This window comes from Lissotriton helveticus (assembly GCF_964261635.1).
Source record: "Lissotriton helveticus chromosome 1_1 unlocalized genomic scaffold, aLisHel1.1 SUPER_1_unloc_6, whole genome shotgun sequence".
NCBI lineage: Eukaryota > Metazoa > Chordata > Amphibia > Caudata > Salamandridae > Lissotriton > Lissotriton helveticus.
The window spans coordinates 606238-624010 of NW_027611703.1; the positions used below are offsets into that span (position 1 = coordinate 606238).

Consider the following 17773-nt stretch of genomic DNA (forward strand, 5'->3'; position numbering starts at 1 on the left):
GCAACGGGCCAGCCTGTATTTTTTAGTGACGTCATCCTTGTGATTATACCTCTGTGCAGTATTCGTTTGTTGATACAGACAGTGGGTCTGCCAGCGCGGCAAACAAAACATGGAGAGGGCGTTGCACATGGTGCGGATTATGTAAAGTATCTCTTGCAAAACTTCAACTAGAGAAGTGCTGACATTTAAAAGAACTGTTTGCAGATTTGGACTTCCCATGAGGCTGCACGACAGCTCTTAAACTCTGCTCAATATTTTTGAATGTTTTAATAGCCCCTGGCGACCAAGTAGAGCCAGGACCTTGCCAATTTGCTATATTAATTAATTATTTATATATCTAGCTCATGCACATATCCTGAAAATATGTCTGGATCCAGTCTTCTAGGGCCTGTGTTGGACACACCTGCACTAACAGATGTTATGTTATGATCCCGAGGTGTGAGAAATTGCATATATGTGACATGTTTATGATACTTTTTTTTTTGTTGTCCTTATCTCATCAATAAGCTGCTGCCGATCTTTCAAAGCCATCAATTTCGAACTGGGCACCCTTAGGCTTCCTGCACTTGCTTAGGTCACCCGACCAGCCCCTTTTTTGGGGGTTTTGTTGTAATTAATCATAGGACCAGCTGATTTTTACCTTAGATGTCATAATAATCTCAAGTCTCGGCCCATGGTGATAAAAGGTTGCCAAATATTCGTTGATCTATCACTGGTTCCTGCAGGTTCAAGGCGAGCCATTGCAAGTGAGGATTTTAGCCAATCTTCTGTTTTAGGAGGGTGGGGATCTTTCCATTTTATACATATTTCCTTGCGGGCAAGCAAAATCAGACATAACAACAACCCTCTGTGTGTCTGTGTTAAGTCTGCTGTGGAAAGACCGTCATTAACGAAAAACACCAATGAACCATTAACCTCAATGTTAACTTTGAAGATGTTGCGCAGATAGTCTCCTACCCCCTTCCAAAACCGCTCTAACTCGGGGCACTCGTAGAACATATGGATATGATTGGCTTTAGGTGCCCCCTTCCAAAGCAGCTCTAACTCGGGGCACTCGTAGAACATATGGATATCATTGGCTTTAGGTGCCCCCTTCCAAAGCAGCTCTAACTCGGGGCACACGTAGAACATATGGATATCATTGGCTTTAGGTGCCCCCTTCCAAAGCAGCTCTAACTCGGGGCACTCGTAGAACATATGGATATCATTGGCTTTAGGTGCCCCCTTCCAAAGCAGCTCTAACTCGGGGCACTCGTAGAACATATGGATATGATTGGCTTTAGGTGCCCCCTTCCAATACCGCTCTAACTCGGGGCACTCGTAGAACATATGGATATCATTGGCTTTAGGTGCCCCCTTCCAAAGCAGCTCTAACTCGGGGCACTCGTAGAACATATGGATATGATTGGCTTTAGGTACCCCCTTCCAAAACCGCTCTAACTCGGGGCACTCGTGCAACATATGGATATGATTGGCTTTAGGTGCCCCCTTCCAAAACAGCTCTAACTCGGGGCACTCGTAGAACATATGGATATGATTGGCTTTAGGTACCCCCTTCCAAAACCGCTCTAACTCGGGGCACTCGTAGAACATATGGATATGATTGGCTTTAGGTGCCATGCATCTGGGACATTTTGGCTCAGGAAGTGGGCGAATTTAGCAATTCTGGCGGGTGTATAATAAATGCGGTTAGTGACAAAAAAGTGATTTTTCTTAAGACTAGCTCGTTTAATAAACCTATACAATAGTTTTAAAGATGATTCTAGGTGGTCACCCATCATGGATTCGAAGGGGGATTGGTTCTAAGACGATGACTGTGGTGGAATTCCTACATCATTTGCATCCAAAAGCTTTTTTATACCAGATGGAAATTTCTTTCTTGAATGGCTGGACAGATTGAAAGAGGATCTCTATATCCGAGATGCCTCTTATGCCCCCATTGTCTGCCTCAAACCAAGATTTAAGTAGTAGGTAATTAAACTTTGAGAAACTAGAACCTATCTTGGCTCTTAAGAATTCCCACAGATGGATTCCGTTTACATCCCCCAGATCAGACCATATGGAAATTCCCGCTCTCTTAATGGGGCCAGCTAAACCATCTTGAAGGCAGGGCGGTGTCCCCGGGGAGTCCTATGTAGGTGTAAAATCAGAATAGTAGCCAATTTCCCATTTAGGGCTAGATGTAGGTTATTTCTATTTACCGATTCCTAAGTACCGAATTTTACCGATTCTCTATTTAGGAATCAGTAAATAGAATGTAGGTAAACAATCAGTAAATTTTACTGATTCGGTAATATTAGTTATTACCGATTTGGTATTTACCGAATCAGTAATAAGGAATGCCTCCCCATTCATTCCTATGGGCCTGGAGATCTTATAGAGTAGTGTCGGTTACACCAGTCCAGGCAGCGTGTAGCCTACCCCGTCGCTCCTTCCAGTCTGGGATCTCCGCTAAGTAGGCCCCTTTCAGGGTGCCTGATCGGGTATTGCACCGCCGACCCGAGTAGGAGCAGGCCCAATGATGAAGCAAGACACAGGCTTGTTGGGTGTGTGAGGGTCTTTTTCAGAATAGGAGGAACCCTTCCTCCCTGTTTGGTTTTGCACTGACATTGGGGTTCACTGATCCTCGCAATACATACCTAGTTTCCACCTGCTCCCCTTTCTTTCTCTACTATTCCCCCTCAGGAACTTCATACTAATCTTGTTACACTAGTTTGTGGGCCTGTATGTTGGACCTTCATAGCCCATCGTTCCCTCTCATTGATATAATTAATACCGTGAGGACCTATCAGGTTCAAAAGCTAGTGTCTTTGGTTGGGCCCGAGCAAAGGACGATGCCATCTCCACAGCTTGATCCACAGAGAGATGTGGCTGTTGACATAGCCACCTCTGTGTGGGTGTTGGTAAGGCCTCAAGAAACTGCTCCAGATAAATGACCACCAATATTTGTTCCTTGCTGTTCTCTTGGGGTCTTAACCATGTATCCGCAGCCGCCTTTAACTTTAAAAATATTGTCTTTGGGTTATCTGCAGGGTTAACTCGTTCCTTTCTGAATCTTGACCGATATGCTTAGGGATCCATTCCCAAATGGTCCAATATGACAATCTTAATGTCCTTGTAAGGAGTGTTTCCTGTGGGGTTAGCCACCTGGTACACAGCCTGGGCCTCCCTGTCAATAGCGGTGGTAAAAAGAAAGGCCACTTCCCCTCCGGCCATCCACAGCTCGGGCAGCCCTTTCGGAATTCGTAAGGAAGACATCCGGGTCCTCGCCCGGTTGATATTTCTGGAGGGATATGTTGGGGTGCCCTGCATGTACCCCTTGGTGGCTCTGTTGGCTCGTGGTTGAGTGCGTTGGACCGTCAGCAACCTTATGTATGCATTCAACCTGCTGGATGAGCGAAGCCACTTGGGCCGTCGTCATCTGTCTCTCTCTGGCCCATTCTAATTTTTCTTGACCACGAATTAGTTGTTGTATTAGGCTTTCCATTATCTTGGACGAATGGAATTATGCCCACATTCTACACCAAGTATGTAGAAGAGTCGGTCAAGAAGGAGCACAGTGCATAGAATAATTTCTTAGTATGCACTTTTTTTTAGTATTACAGGAAATCACAGTAATTGATTGTCTCTTTTGTATTCTTCTTTCCCACAGAATCTTCCACTTCAGTCCCTTAGGTGAGCCTCGGCCACCGTCGTCCCTCGGACAGAAGGAAAAGGCTCAGGTAAGTGTTTTTGCTTTATGGTTTAGTCAAGGGAGGATGTGAAGGATAAATAATAGCTATGCATAAATGTGAAGGAAGGGGGTAGAGGTTGGAGTAACAAAAAAGAAAAAGAGTAGCCAATGATTTCTGCTCTTGTCTTTCTTTTCCGTCTCACTTATTTCCTTTTCCCTGGGTCCCTTTCACCCCTCTGCCTCCCCTCCCATCCCTCTCTGACTGAGCCCCTTTCCAAAACCCCTTTAGACGCCCATGCACCTGGAAGAGCCACGTCCCTCCGGGCCGTGGCGTAGTGACTACGCGTCCTTCATTGAGGTCTGGTCTCCTTCTGCTTCAGCTTTCCCTCCTCCGCCAGGTTCGGGTGTTCCGTTTGCGGACAAACTGTGACCTCCCCTGGGCTCCGGTTCTCTCTCTCGGAAGGTTGTTAGGTCTTCTCCGTCTTTCTAGTCTTCCTCGCTGGTTTCTCTGCCTCGCGCTCCCTTGCTGCGTGTAGCTGGACCAACTACTGACCTACCCGACCGGCTCTCCGCCCCGCCTTCTTGAATCATGTATCGTCTGAAATCTGTCCTCATCTCTGGCTTATAGGGGCCTCCTGCCGATTCCCCTCTCTCCACTTCATGCTGGCAGCAAAACGGCCAACTGTAACAGGGGACTGTGAATATAGGAGGGGATATGAAGGGATGGCATGGCACTCTTTATCCTCTAACCCCTCGTCTACTACAGGGCCTTCCTGACACCCGTTTTGCTCACAGGTTAGACATCCCTCCTCGCAGAGTGATTGGCAAGCAGCTGAGTTGAGGTTTTAGCAGGGAGTGACCTTGCAATGACAGCAAGTGCTCCTCTACCCCAACCTAGAAATGCTTGTTTATTGATAGCAAAAAGCATTCTTGTTCCCAGGCCGAGACCTTAGTCAGGCCGCCTTTGTCCATGATCTATTGATAGCTGCTTCGCCTCATGGACGAATAACAAACCGTCCCATCTGCACAATGTATGTTCAGACCTTATGAGTTGGTCAAGGTGTAGTGATAGTGTTCTTACGAAGTGGAATTCGTAAGCAAAGTAGTTTTCATGGAAACGAATCCTTCACTTTCACAGATGCAAATGCGTCAAAAGTCATCATGTGAAAGAAAAGGCAACTTTGTCGAACGTGTCCATGTTAAAATGGCAGCGTTTCTCCCTGGGTCTAACTGAGCCATGTGAGAAACCGTCGCAAGTAGGATTTTGAGAAGGGATAATACAATAGTAGTTTTGAAGCAGTGAATAGATATTAGTTAAGCTGGAGAGATTTAGTAGTGAGGTTCAGCTAAGAATTGTATCCAAAAAGGTGTTTAACATTCATGCCCATGAAGAGGTCAGATGGTGTGCAAGATGGATTGGCTGATTTGAGAATTGCAATCGGTTCTATAGGTGAAAAAAAAAGAATTAAAGTGAGAGTGTTCAGCAAAGAGATACAAGAGAGATGAGGGGCAGTAAGTGAAGTAGCAGCGTGTTCCCCAAAGTGGTGATCTTAGAGGAAAGTATGAAGTAAGGTCAGTGGTAGAGAGTGTGGCGTGAATGATAAGTGGGCTTAGTGGGGAGTTTAAGTTAGATGAAGGATGTGGGTGAGACTGTAGTCATCAGATGATATCTTGAAAGTATGTGCACTTGATATTAGCTGCAGCTAGAGACTGTGGGCCAGATGTAGGAAGGCAGATACCGGTCGGTAACGGACGATTTCGGCCGTTACCGACCGGTATTTTGATTTTGGGATGTAGGGGCATGTTAAAATACAGAATCGGTAATTTTACTGATTCGGTAAAATACCGACTCTGTAAAATTACCGAATATGTATTTTGACATGTAGGTTGGACTTAAATCAGTGCTACAGGGGTTTAAGAAGTCGTTATTTACCACCAACTAGAAGTTGGTGATAAATAATGAAAACCCTTTCAAAAGCATTTTTTTTGCTTTTAAAACAGTGCCATGTTGCAGACATACATGCCATACCCACGCTCACAAGGCTCCTTGTCCTTCTCCTACCTGGCGGCCAAGACATGGAACTCCCTCCCCATTCACCTACGGAAGACCCTGGACCATCTTTCCTTCAGGAAACAACTCACGACCTGGCTGTTCGAGCAGTAGCGTCCCCCGCCAGGTAGGAGAAGGATCTTCCTCTGATGGTGGACTTCCGAACTCGAGGGACGGATGCGGGGGCGAGGCTGGCGGAACGGAGCTGGCGGGTGGGTGTGTAGAAGGTGAGGCGGCTGTTGAGGTATTTCGGGCCTGTGTCGTGGAGAGCCTTGTGAGCGTGGGTGAGGAGTCGGAACGTGATCCTCTTGTTGACTGGGAGCCAGTGCAGGTCTCTCAGGTGGGTAGAGATGTGGCTGCGGCGGGGGATGTTCAGGATGAGTCGTGCTGAGGCATTCTGGATGCACTGCAGTCTCTTCAGGATCTTGGCTGTGGTTCCCGAGTAGAGGGTGTTTCCGTAGTCCAGACGGCTGGTGACGAAGGCCTGTGTGACTGTTTTCCTGGTTTCGGTGGGGATCCAACGAAAGGCCTAGGGAGTCAGGGACCTCGGGAGGGGTAATGGCGACGGGGGCCCTGTAGGTTGATGCAGGTTCTGGGCGCCCGGTACCGGGGAGGGATGGCGGAATGCGGAGATGGTCGTCTGGTGGTAGGGTCGAGTAGGGAGCGGGGCGGACAGGGGACGGGACGACCAGGGGTTTCTGGGTGCGGGGCTAGGCTATCGGGGTGCAGAGGAATGGGGGAACCACGCCACGAGGCCAGGTCCAACACCATCGATCTGTAGTTACTGTATATCTGTAGGACCCCCGGGACCACGCACACAATTCAGCGAAGACATCACAGACTTCATCAGCCCGCACGCCCTCCCGTCCACTGACTACATCCTCCTCGGGGACCTCAACTTCCACCTGGAGAACAACAAGGACCGCAACACCACCGCCCTGCTGGAAAACCTCGCCAACCTCGGACTCAAGCAACTGGTCAACACCCCCACCCACTACGCCGGCCACACGCTTGATCCCGTCTTCTCTTCCAGCAAGTACATCACCTTCAGCCACGCCACCGGACTCCACTGGACCGACCACAGCTGCGTCCACTTCAGCTTCAAAAGATCCACGACCCACCACCACCCGCAACAGGTACCTCACAGGAATTGGAGCAAGATCACCGCAGACCAGCTCACCACCTCCCTCAGCCAGAGCCCACCCGCCAACACAACGGACCCCAACGAAGCAGCCCGCAACTTCACACAGTGGCTGACCGCCTGCGCCGACGACCTTGCACCACTAAAGAACCCTCCCAGCAGACCAAGAAGCAAGAAGGCATCCTGGTTCACCGACGACCTCAAGGACTCCAAGAAGACCTGCCGCACCCTCGAGAAAGCCTGGCTCCTCGACCGGACCACCGACAACATGCCCGCCCTCAAACACGCTACCCGCAAGCACCACCAGCTCATCCACACCACCAAGAAGAAATCCCTGAAGGAACGACTGGACAACAACGCCCACGACAGCAAAGAGCTCTTCACTATCGTCAAGGAGTTCTCCAACCCCAGCACCGGCACCAACGACATCACTCCGTCACAAGACCTCTGAGACTCCCTCGCCTCGTTCTTCCACCGCAAGATCGGCGACATCCACAACAGCTTCGGCGCCCCACCCACGCACCCAACCGTCGAACCAACACCCCCCACCGCCACCCTTCGCACCTGGACCACGGTGACCACCGAAGACACAGCCCGCACGATGAACACCATCCACTCCGGATCACCGACCGACCCCTGCCCACACCACGTCTTCAACAAGGCCGACTCCACCATCGCACCCCAACTCCGGAACATCATCATCGGCTCCTTCAACACCGCCACCTTCCCCGAGAGCTGGAAGCACGCCGAGATCAGCGCCCTCCTGAAGAAACCTACAGCGGACCCCACCGATCTCAAAAACTTCCGCCCCATCTCACTCCTCCCTTTTCCTGCTAAAGTCATCGAGAAGATAGTCAACAGACAGCTGACCGCCTTCCTCGAGACGAACGGATCCCTCGACCCCTCGCAGTCCGGCTTCAGAGTCAACCACAGCACCGAGACCGCCCTCATCGCAGCCACCGACGACATCCGGACCCTGCTCGACAAGGGGGAAACAGTGGCCCTCATCCTCCTGGACCTCTCCGCTGCGTTCGACACGGTCTGCCCCCGCACCCTAGTCCAGCGCCTCAGCAACATCGGTATCCAAGAGAAGGCACTGGAGTGGATCATCTCGTTCCTCGCCGGAAGAACACAAAGAGTCCGCCTCCCCCCGTTTTGCTCCGAGGCCACCAAAGTCAGCTGCGGCGTCCCGCAAGGATCTTCACTCAGCCCCACCCTCTTCAACATCTACATGAAACCTCTCGCAGCCATCGCACGCCAGCACAACCTCAACATCATCTCTTACGCCGACGACACCCAGTTGATCCTCTCCCTCACCAGAGACCCCGACACCGCCAGAACCTGCCTACACGAAGGGATGAAAGACGTCGCCGAGTGGATGAAGGACAGCCGCCTGAAACTGAACTCGGACAAGACGGAAGTCCTCATCCTGGGATCTTCGCCCTATGCCTGGGACGACTCCTGGTGGCCCCCAGCCCTGGGCACTGCACCCAAGCCAACCGACCACGCACGCACGCAACCTGGGCTTCATCCTGGACCCCTCCCTTTCGATGACCAGACAAGTCAACACCGTCTCCTCATCGTGCTTCAACACCCTGCGTATGCTTCGCAAGATCTTCCGCTGGATCCCGACCGAGACCAGGAAGACTGTCACCCAGGCACTCGTCACCAGCCGACTGGACTACGGAAACGCCCTCTAAGCCGGAACCACAGCCAAGCTACAGAAAAGACTCCAGCGCATCCAGAACGCCTCCGCCCGACTCATCCTGGATGTCCCCCGACGCAGCCACATCTCCAGCCACCTGAGGAACCTGCACTGGCTCCCCGTCGACAAGAGGATCACGTTCCGGCTCCTCACCCACGCACACAAGTCTCTCCACGACCTGGGCCCCAAGTACCTCAACGACCGCCTGACCTTCTACACGCCCACCCGCCAGCTACGATCCACCAGCCTCGCCCTCGCAGCCGTACCACTCATCCGAAGAGCCACCGCCGGAGGAAGATCCTTCTCTTACCTGGCTGCCAAGACTTGGAACTCCCTCCCCATCCACCTTCGTCTGACCCAGGACCATCTCGCCTTCAGGAAACAACTCAAGACCTGGCTGTTCGAGCAGTAGCATACCCCTCCCCCCAAGCGCCTTGAGACCCTCCCGGGTGAGTAGTGCGCTATACAAATGGCATGATTGATTGATTGATTGATTATTGTGGATTAATTGGAGAAGAAATGGGAGATCCGCCGTCCAAATTTGGTCGGATTGATGGGAAGAGCGGTTGGCAGTGATCATTGCTTTTTTGAGGAATCTCTACCTGTGAAGGAGGATTTCCCTCTGTACTGCTTGTAAGAAACAGCCTGCGGTTGTCGAAATGACTGCTGGTCCAGGGAGGAGGAGTAGCGCAGTTGGCCTTGAAAGGGTTGGTCCTGCCGGTATTGGTTGTAACCTCCCCAAAAAAAAGTGGAGACACGACCCCTCGCACCACCAAAGGGCGGCTTTTTAAACTGTAGAGTTCCGAGAGCACTTGCTGGGTCAGTGTCTTTCTTTATTGCCCGGCGGTCGTCATCAATGTGCTGGCCAAAACGTAATTCGCCGTCGTAAGGCATGTCAATAATCTTTGTTTGTACTTCTTGCTGAAAAGAAGTAGCTTTTAACCAGTCTTGACGTCAGAGGAAATATAACAGCAGTTCCCAGTATTTATTGATACCTGATTATAAGGCCCTGCGAAACTTAGGCTTCAGACGCGCCATGCCCGGCTGGGGGGTAGAGGGCTTCCTGAGTGAGATAAGACAAGGAGTTTTGATTGCACCTCCGGCCTCCCCTGGGAGACTGGTTTCTCTCACACCTCTGGCCTTCCCCTGTGGGCTGGTTTCGATCACACCTTTGGCCTCCCCGAGAACTGGCTCAAGACCCTGCTGGGCGTCTGGGAATCCCCGGGCACATCTTCTAAAGGATCAAAGAGCCAGCAGAACCCTCCAACGCCCAGCCCTGAGGCAAGGGATCCCCACCTGCAAGGGTCCGGACATCAAAGGGGCACTGCGCTATATCAAGGCTCGTCCAAGAACTAGCGGGCAGTTGTATCCTAGACAAGAGAGCCCTGCTGATCTGATCGCGGCTCAACCCTTGGGGAGAAGACCGGAAACCTGGAACTTATCGAGCCCTGCTGACTCTGTCGCGGCTCATCCTCATGAAGAAGGAACTGGAACCTCGGAGCCCTGCTGACCTCGTTGCGGCTCATCCTTGAACTCTAAAGAACATTCGTTGAACAACCTGAGCCCTGCTGACATGTTTGCGGCTCCTCAAGAACTGACAGACACTCTGTTCACTCCGAATCGAGCCCTGCTGACCTCGTCGCGGCTCAAGGAGTACTCTGGTCCGGCTGGACCATCGACGCTACCAATACGACCGGGTTCGAGAAGAAGTGAGTAGAACAGCCAGTACGGTCGCCATCTTCCGTATCCCCCGGCTCGAGGATTGAGAGCTGTGCGCATGGTACGCTTTGTGCTGGCCTAAAGATTGAGACTGTACCGCTTCCCTCTTCCTCATCACTGAGACTTTACGATCCCTCGATCACATTTTGCCTAAATCTCTATTGTTGATAAAGAACTTACTTATTGAAAGCAACAGTGTGGTGTCTGTTCATAAGTGGGGTGTGAACTCAGTGTGTACGATCCTTGACTCGAAGTCCTCCCCGGAGAGGACCTCACGTTAAGACTCAGCATTATTTGTGGGAGAAGTGGTTCACGGAGTGGTCGGGAGAGACTAACCTGGCCCTCTAGGATCGCCCCTTCTAACAGATGGGTTTTGGACATAGTGTCCAGAGGCCACACTCTGAAATTTGTGAAATTCCTTCAAATTCTCCCCCCAGAGTTCCTCCACCTGCCCATCTGGGGGTCATCATAGACACACAGCAAACAAGGGCTTTTGTCTCAAACGGAAGGCAACAGCGGATTTCCAAACTGGCAACTCTCCTGCGCACAAAATAGTAAGTTTCTGTTCAACAGTTCAAATCGCTTCTGGGGATGCTGTCTTCCCCTAATCCCCTAATTCGCAACTGTCGCCTCAAAATGAGACCCTTAAAGGAGGAACTCGACAACGAGTGGCAACAAGTCTCCGCGTCCTTCGACAATGTCATCAACATCACGTCCCAGATACGAAGAGCATTGCTATGGTGGACTTGCATACCTAACATCTCAGCAGGCTGTTTGTTTGTAGTGGATGCTCCAAGTTTCATCCTCACGACAGACGCCTCCCTCGAAGGGTGGGGAGCGCATCTTCAAGTCCTCACAGTCACGGGGAAATGGGACACCCACCAACTTGGCACTTAAACCTTTTGGAGTTCCTGGTGATATTCCTGGCTCTGAAGTCCTTTTGCACCTTCATTCAAGGAGCTTCAATGTTGATCCGAATGTACAACACAACAAGCATGCATTATGTGAACAAACAAGGGGGCACAAGATCCACTTTGCTATCCCTACAAGCTCAGCAAATTTGGGATAGGGCGATTCAACATCTGATCACTTTAACAGCAGCCCATGTTCCGGGAGTGTTCAACTTCTAGCGGACATCCTGAGCAGGTCGGTCTCGTCAAACCACAAGTGGGAACTTCATCAGCCGACGCTGGACCGCATCTTTCAGCTTTGCGGACGCCCCAATCTGGATTTATTTGCGACCAACCTGAAGCGCAAATGCCCATTCTATGCAAGTTGGCTTCCCCACCCAGAATCGTGCTGGAATACGTTTTTTATGAACTGTTCAAAAATGTATGCTTACGCTTTACCACCGATTCCTCTAGTCCCAACGGTGCTTTGGAAAATGCGAAAGAACCCTGCCGTATTCGTTTCATAGCCCCCAAATGGCCTCACCAATTCTGGTTTACAGAGCTCCTCCTCCTGTCAGAGTGCAATCCAATTTGGCTGCGCCCAATTTCGAATATTCTTACTATGAACCACGGCATGATCTGCCATCTGGATCCAACTTCTCTGCGATTGGCAGCCTGGCGCCTGCACACTATGAGTTTGCCAATTTGATTATTCCTCCAACTGCAGGGTGGTCCTCACTAACACTAGAGCACCCTCCACTATCAAAACCTACAAACTCAAGTGGAAACGGTTCTGTCTTTAGTGTGAAGCTTCAATTGTTCACCCTGTTCCTCTACGCCAGAGCAGCTTCTGCCTTTTTTCGTACAATGAGATTGGTGTACGAGGCACTGCCTTGGATCTTCTCACATCCTTTCTCACTCATCGAGTTCAAAGAGTGAAGCTGGGGGAATTCCTATCTCCATCCCATCCTGTGCAATGGGGGGTCCCTCAGGGATCGGCACTTAGTCCGACCCTATTCAACATCTACGTGACCCCTCTTGCCAGGCTTATTAGTTCTTATGGGATGGAGATAGTCTCCTATGCGGATGACACTCAGATCCTCGTCTCTCTCTCCCAGGCTAGCACTCAGACTGCCTCCAATTTTAGATCTTGTATGGAGGCAGTCGGTCAATGGATGATCTTGAATACGCTTAAACTAAACGGAGAGAAGACTGAGGTGATGGTGTTCGGAGGGAAAGAGGACATCTGGTCATCGTGTTGGTGGCCAGATTCATTAGGTGTCTGTCCCACCCCTACCTCCTCCGCAAAAAATCTCGGAGTGGTGATTGACCCTTCCCTTGATATGGGCAAACAGGTTAGTCGTACCATCTCCTCCTGCTGGGGCATTATTCATGTCCTAAGGAAGATTAGGCACTATTTATCCTTGCAGGCGAGGAAACAACTTGCTGTTGCCCTTATTGGTTCCAGGATGGACTACTGTAATGCGCTGTATGCGGGCATAAATAAGGCCCTGCTGCAGCGCTTACAGGTGGTCCAAAATGCCGCTGCCAGATTTGTTCTAGATCTTCCGAGATGTACTTCAGTCACAGCGGCTAGAAAGCGGTTGCATTGGCTTCCTGTTGAGTCTCGCATCCACTTTAAGATTTTGAGTATGACCTACAGGGCTTTGGCTAGAAATAATCGTACCGGTGTTGGATCTATCCTGTTTAGGTACATTCCTGTAAGGTACCTGCGGTCTTCGAGCAAACTCCTGCTATCTGTTCCCCGCTTCATGAAAGTGAAATGGGGAGGTAGGGCTTTTTCCACTCTTGCGCCGAAGTGGTGGAATGCCCTCCCTTTGGAAATAAGATCCCTGCCTACTCTCCAAACTTTTAAAAAGGCTCTAAAAACATACCTCTTTGTGCAAGCGTATCTGTAGTAAGTCACTGTTTTGATCAAGTTTGGTAGGCGCCTTGATGCCTTCGGGTTATTGTTTTGCGCGATATAAATTTTATTCAATCAATCAATCAATCATGAGCAAAATCAGGCCTCTCTCACTCTACTCTGAAGGTTTTTCTGTCCGCAATCTACAGATTCTGGCAGGATGGCTCCAATTCTCTTTATTCTTCAAGAATTATTCAAAAAAAATTCAAAGGCTTATTTCGGATGTTCCCCCCAATTTGACGCCCGCCTCCTCCTTGGCATCTGAACATTTTGTTGGCACAACTCATGAAGTCCCCTTTTGAGCCCTTTCATAGGGTTGATCTGAAATTAATCTCCTGGAAGACATTGCTGCTTTTAGCTCTTACTTCGGCTCAGCGAGGCAGTAAGATACAGGCTTTTACTATCAAACCACCTTTTCTTCAATTCACCAAATACCCTGTGGTGCTCCACACTAATCCGGCCTTTATTCCTAAAATTCCATCTGATTTCCAATGAAATGAGCCGGTCATCTTAAAGACTTTTTTCCCTAATCCACAGTCTCCAGCAGAAAAGACTTTACATTCTCTAGATGTTAAGAGATGTTTGAAATTTTATTTGCAAAGAACAACCAGTATCCGTAAAACTGATCAGCTCTTTATAGCCTACGTCAGGATGCATAAAGAACCTCCAGTTGCTAAGCAGACTATTGCAGGTCGGATATCTAGTGCAATTTCCTTTTGCCATCAGCAAGCAGGCAAGACACTTCAAGCAACGATTAAAGCGCACTCTACTAGAGCAGTCTCCTCTTCTACTGCTCTCTTTGCTGGTGTGCCTCTTCATCAGATTTGCAGAGCTGCGACCAAGCACTACTGTCTGGAAGCTGCCAACAATGCTGACACTGCTGTGGGGCAAGCGGTGCTACATATTCTTTTTAAGTAAGGTGAGACTCTGTTTCTTACCTCCTCCTGCACACATTGTATATATGTATATATTTCTGCTTTTGCAGATGTGCCCATGTTTACTGCTATACTGTAATATACGTATATGTATTCTCTCGTACTCTGTTTACAATGTACTTATGGTTTACTAATGCTCAATTCTCGAATTACTGCTGTCTACTCTGATTCAAGCATGTGCATCTATGAAAGATACCCCAATACTGGAGAAGAATATAAGTTACTTACCTGAAAACTGTGGTTCTCCAGTATTGGTATCTTTCATAGATTCACATGCAACCCACCCACCTTCCCTCAGAGGCTCCCCTCTTCTCCTTGGCTCTTATGCTACACTTGTGCTTGAAAATCTGAGAGCCTGAGCCTCTAAGTATAAGGTTCCAGAGGGTGCTGTTGCCTGATTGGCTGGAGTTTGGACCATATTTAATGACTTGGACAAGTTATTAAAGTGACACATTTTTTCCGATTAACTTCTATGTTACAATGCTTCCTATTGTTCTTTTAGCTATGCTATTGCTATATTGCTATTTATTCTATGTACCGTGGGACTCGCACTTCGACGACGGGGAATGATTCAAGCATGTGAATCTATCAAAGATACCAATATTGGAGAACCACAGTTTACAGGTAAGTAACTTATGTTCATCTTCCTGATCTTCCAGAGCTGAAAAAAGCAGTTAGAGACCACCGTCCCAATCTGGGATTTCATAGACAGATCGTAGTCAATTGTGACGCCAAGGCTTTTAGTTTATCTAGATGGTAGGGGTGGGGTTTCCCAACTAAGTCGTCCAAAAATTAGAGTTCCAGGACCCACCAATTAGGATCATTTCAGTTTTGTCTGGGTTTAAATTCAGGTGGTTACTGTTCATCCAACTACCAGTATGTCACATGGTAGTTTGAAAGTTACTAACGGAGGCTGCAGACTTGTCGATTTCCAAGATCAGTTGAGGATCATCTGCGTAGTTGAAAGTGCATACTCTTCTTTAGCCTAAGGATTGAATTAGAGGATACAGATACAGATTGAAAAGGTTCGGTGACAGGGAGGGGCCCTGCGGCACCCCACTAGTCAATTTGACTTTAGAGATAGAGAATTGGGCAAAGCGTACAGCTTGAGTGTGATCCACTTGGAAAGACGTAAGCCACGTAAGGGCCAGGCCCTGTATCCCTGTATTACTCACATTGTCCACCAAGAGGACGACGAAGACTCTGTAGAGGAAGGTTAGTCTCATCCTCTTTCATTTGTGGGGGGAGGGTGTCATGAATACACGTGCCTCTTTTGGGCATTGTTAGACCCCACTTTTTGCCTGAAAAATATTGTGCTTTCGACTGGAAGTGCACAGAGTCCCTGCCAACCAGGCCCCCTGTGCCAGATCTCCTTCCCTAAACTGTTCCCGTCATTTCCACAATTGGCACCCCTTTAGCTCACATATAAGTTCCTAGTAAGAGTTACCCCGGGTACCAAATTCCTTGTGGTTAAAGAGGGTCCCTAAGGGATCCCTCACCAAGCACATGCATACTGCCACAGCAGCCTGAGTGTCTCAGTGCAGACAAAACTGAAGAGCCGACCTGTGTGCCATACCCATGAACACTGCTAGAGGGGTGTCTTCTCATATCTCAGGCAGTGAGTTAAATTTAAAGTTCGCAGATTCATATAGTGCGGCTCATCACCCGCAAGGGTTTCCAGACGCTGTCTATGGGCACAGTGAGATAAAGTGATTTGCCCAGAATCACAGGTTGTTGCGCTGAAGCAGACACTCGAACCCAGATCCCCAGTTCCCGAGTCAGCAGCTCTGGATGCTGCACCACATCCTCTTCTCCCTGTGAGGGCATATCTGCATGAAATGCCCCTGATGCCCCTGCAATATCCTGGTCAATTCCTGGATATTGTAAGTGACCAGGGAAGTCATAGTACGTACATAGGCTGGACACTCGTCATTATGAGTTCGCCAGCTCCATGATGGCTTCACTGAAATATGTGATGTTTGGCACCAAGCATCTCAACGTAATAAACTTGCACTGATTCCAGTGTCAATTTTATTACAAATTGCACACAGATGGCCCGTTAGAGGGGTCCCCTGAAACCTACCAATCCTTAGTGTGGTCATTGACTGGCCTGAGCCAGCCTGCTACCACCAGAGTGTGTTCTGACCTTAGGGGAGAGTGCCTGCGTACTCTGAGGCTGAGAACAATGCCTTTTCTGGGTGGAGGTGTTCACGTCTGCCCTGGACAGGAAGAGCCATCCGTGGTGGGGAGCTTCAAAGGTCTTGCCTCCTTTGTAATGCGACCCCAGCCTCTCCTGTTCGAAGGAGCTGGCCTCCATCCTGTCCTCTCCCCCTTGTTGGTGGCAGGAAAGGCGGTAAACCTTTGATAGAATAGGCCCCCCTCTGCCAACTCCACCCCTCGAGGCTGGAGGCTAGGTCAAGTACACTTTTCAGTGCCCATCATCATGAAGATGGTGGGACTTGTCCAGTTAGGGCTAGGAATGTGTCCTTCTCTCACATAAGGTGGGCATGTTAGAGAGCCTAGATACCCAGGCAAAGGGCCCATTGGACACTACATGTCACTTCCTTGTAACGCCCTAGTTTTTAGATGGCATCCCCAGTCCCTGAACTTCAGTTCCTGATGACCTAAGAAGAGCCAGGCACTACCGATCTGCACCAGCAGAGAAGATTGCAGAGAACTACTGTACACAGGTGTTTTTGGACCTTTTGTCTAAAGTAAAATCTGGACCCCCTACGGGCTGCTGCCCACCACACGTCCTAAAAGAAACCTTCACCGGCCTCCCGGGTCCAGCCTTCTCTCTTCTGAATGAGGCCCTATTCTAGGGTTGTGTCCCTAAGGCCTTTAAAGAGGCAATTGTGGTTCCCCTTCTGAAGAAATCAAGGGCAGACCACCAGATCCTGTTGATTTACCACCCAATCTCCTTGCTCCCGTACCTGGCAAAGGTACTGCAGGCTCATGTGGTGAAGTGAGTGCCCAATTTTATTGAACAATCCAACTATCTCGACTCACAACAAGCTGGGTTTCGGCCTGCCCACCGTAATTCTGGTGTTATTGGACTCCCTGCAAGAGAAGGCTGACAGGGGTACTCCTCACGCCTTGGTGCTGTTGGATCTCTCGGCTGCCTTTGACACGGTCGACCATGGTATCTTGGTGGATCGCGTCAAATAGGCTGGCATTCACGCCTCAGCCCTTAGCTGGATTAGCTCCTTTCTAGAGGATCGCCTCCAGTCAGTCTAGAGCAAGAGTCCACCATGAGCTGACCTCTTCTGGACTCCTCAACATTACCTGCAGCCTCTGCAAGGAGACCCACTCAACCGTGACCTGCTCTGGTATGCCTTTTCTGACACCAAAAAGGCACCCCTGCAACCATCCGTCCTGGGCTTTGGTGAAGAGGACAAAAAGTGTTGTTACGTCCCCGAGAATCAAAACTTACCATTACAGCTTTTGGTTTCTTTCGACTGGCCTGAGCCTGCAGACCTTTTCCACTTTAGCCTGTCTTTGATGCTGTGTTGGCATCCTGCACCCGGACGTCCCTGTGCCGCTGGTGGTGTGGTGTAGTCATGGTGCTGCTGTGGGCCATGTCAATGTTGGCCTCAACCACCAGAGACTAGTTCCCCCAAGCCGCTGTTACATACCTGTAAGCATCCTCTGTCCGATTGCCCCAGTCCCCCTTAGTTTGTATGGGGTTTCTAACCTTGGACTTGCACCTGGGCGCCCACGTGCCGCTGGTGGTGCA

General features: G+C 49.7%; 2 protein-coding genes across 6 annotated transcripts in view; one reads left to right on the forward strand and one right to left on the reverse strand.

Moving 5' to 3' along the window:
* Positions 1–17773, reverse strand: part of LOC144806274 (uncharacterized) — a 192652-nt gene that overhangs the window by 104985 nt on the left and 69894 nt on the right.
* The window catches only part of LOC144806292 (uncharacterized), a 70610-nt gene that overhangs the window by 21537 nt on the left and 31300 nt on the right, over positions 1–17773 (forward strand). For all 5 annotated transcript variants that reach the window (XM_078672685.1, XM_078672688.1, XM_078672684.1 and 2 more), the window contains exon 2: positions 3653–3722. The gene's annotated coding sequence lies outside the window, so the exon portion shown is untranslated. The remainder of the gene's footprint in view (positions 1–3652; positions 3723–17773) is intronic.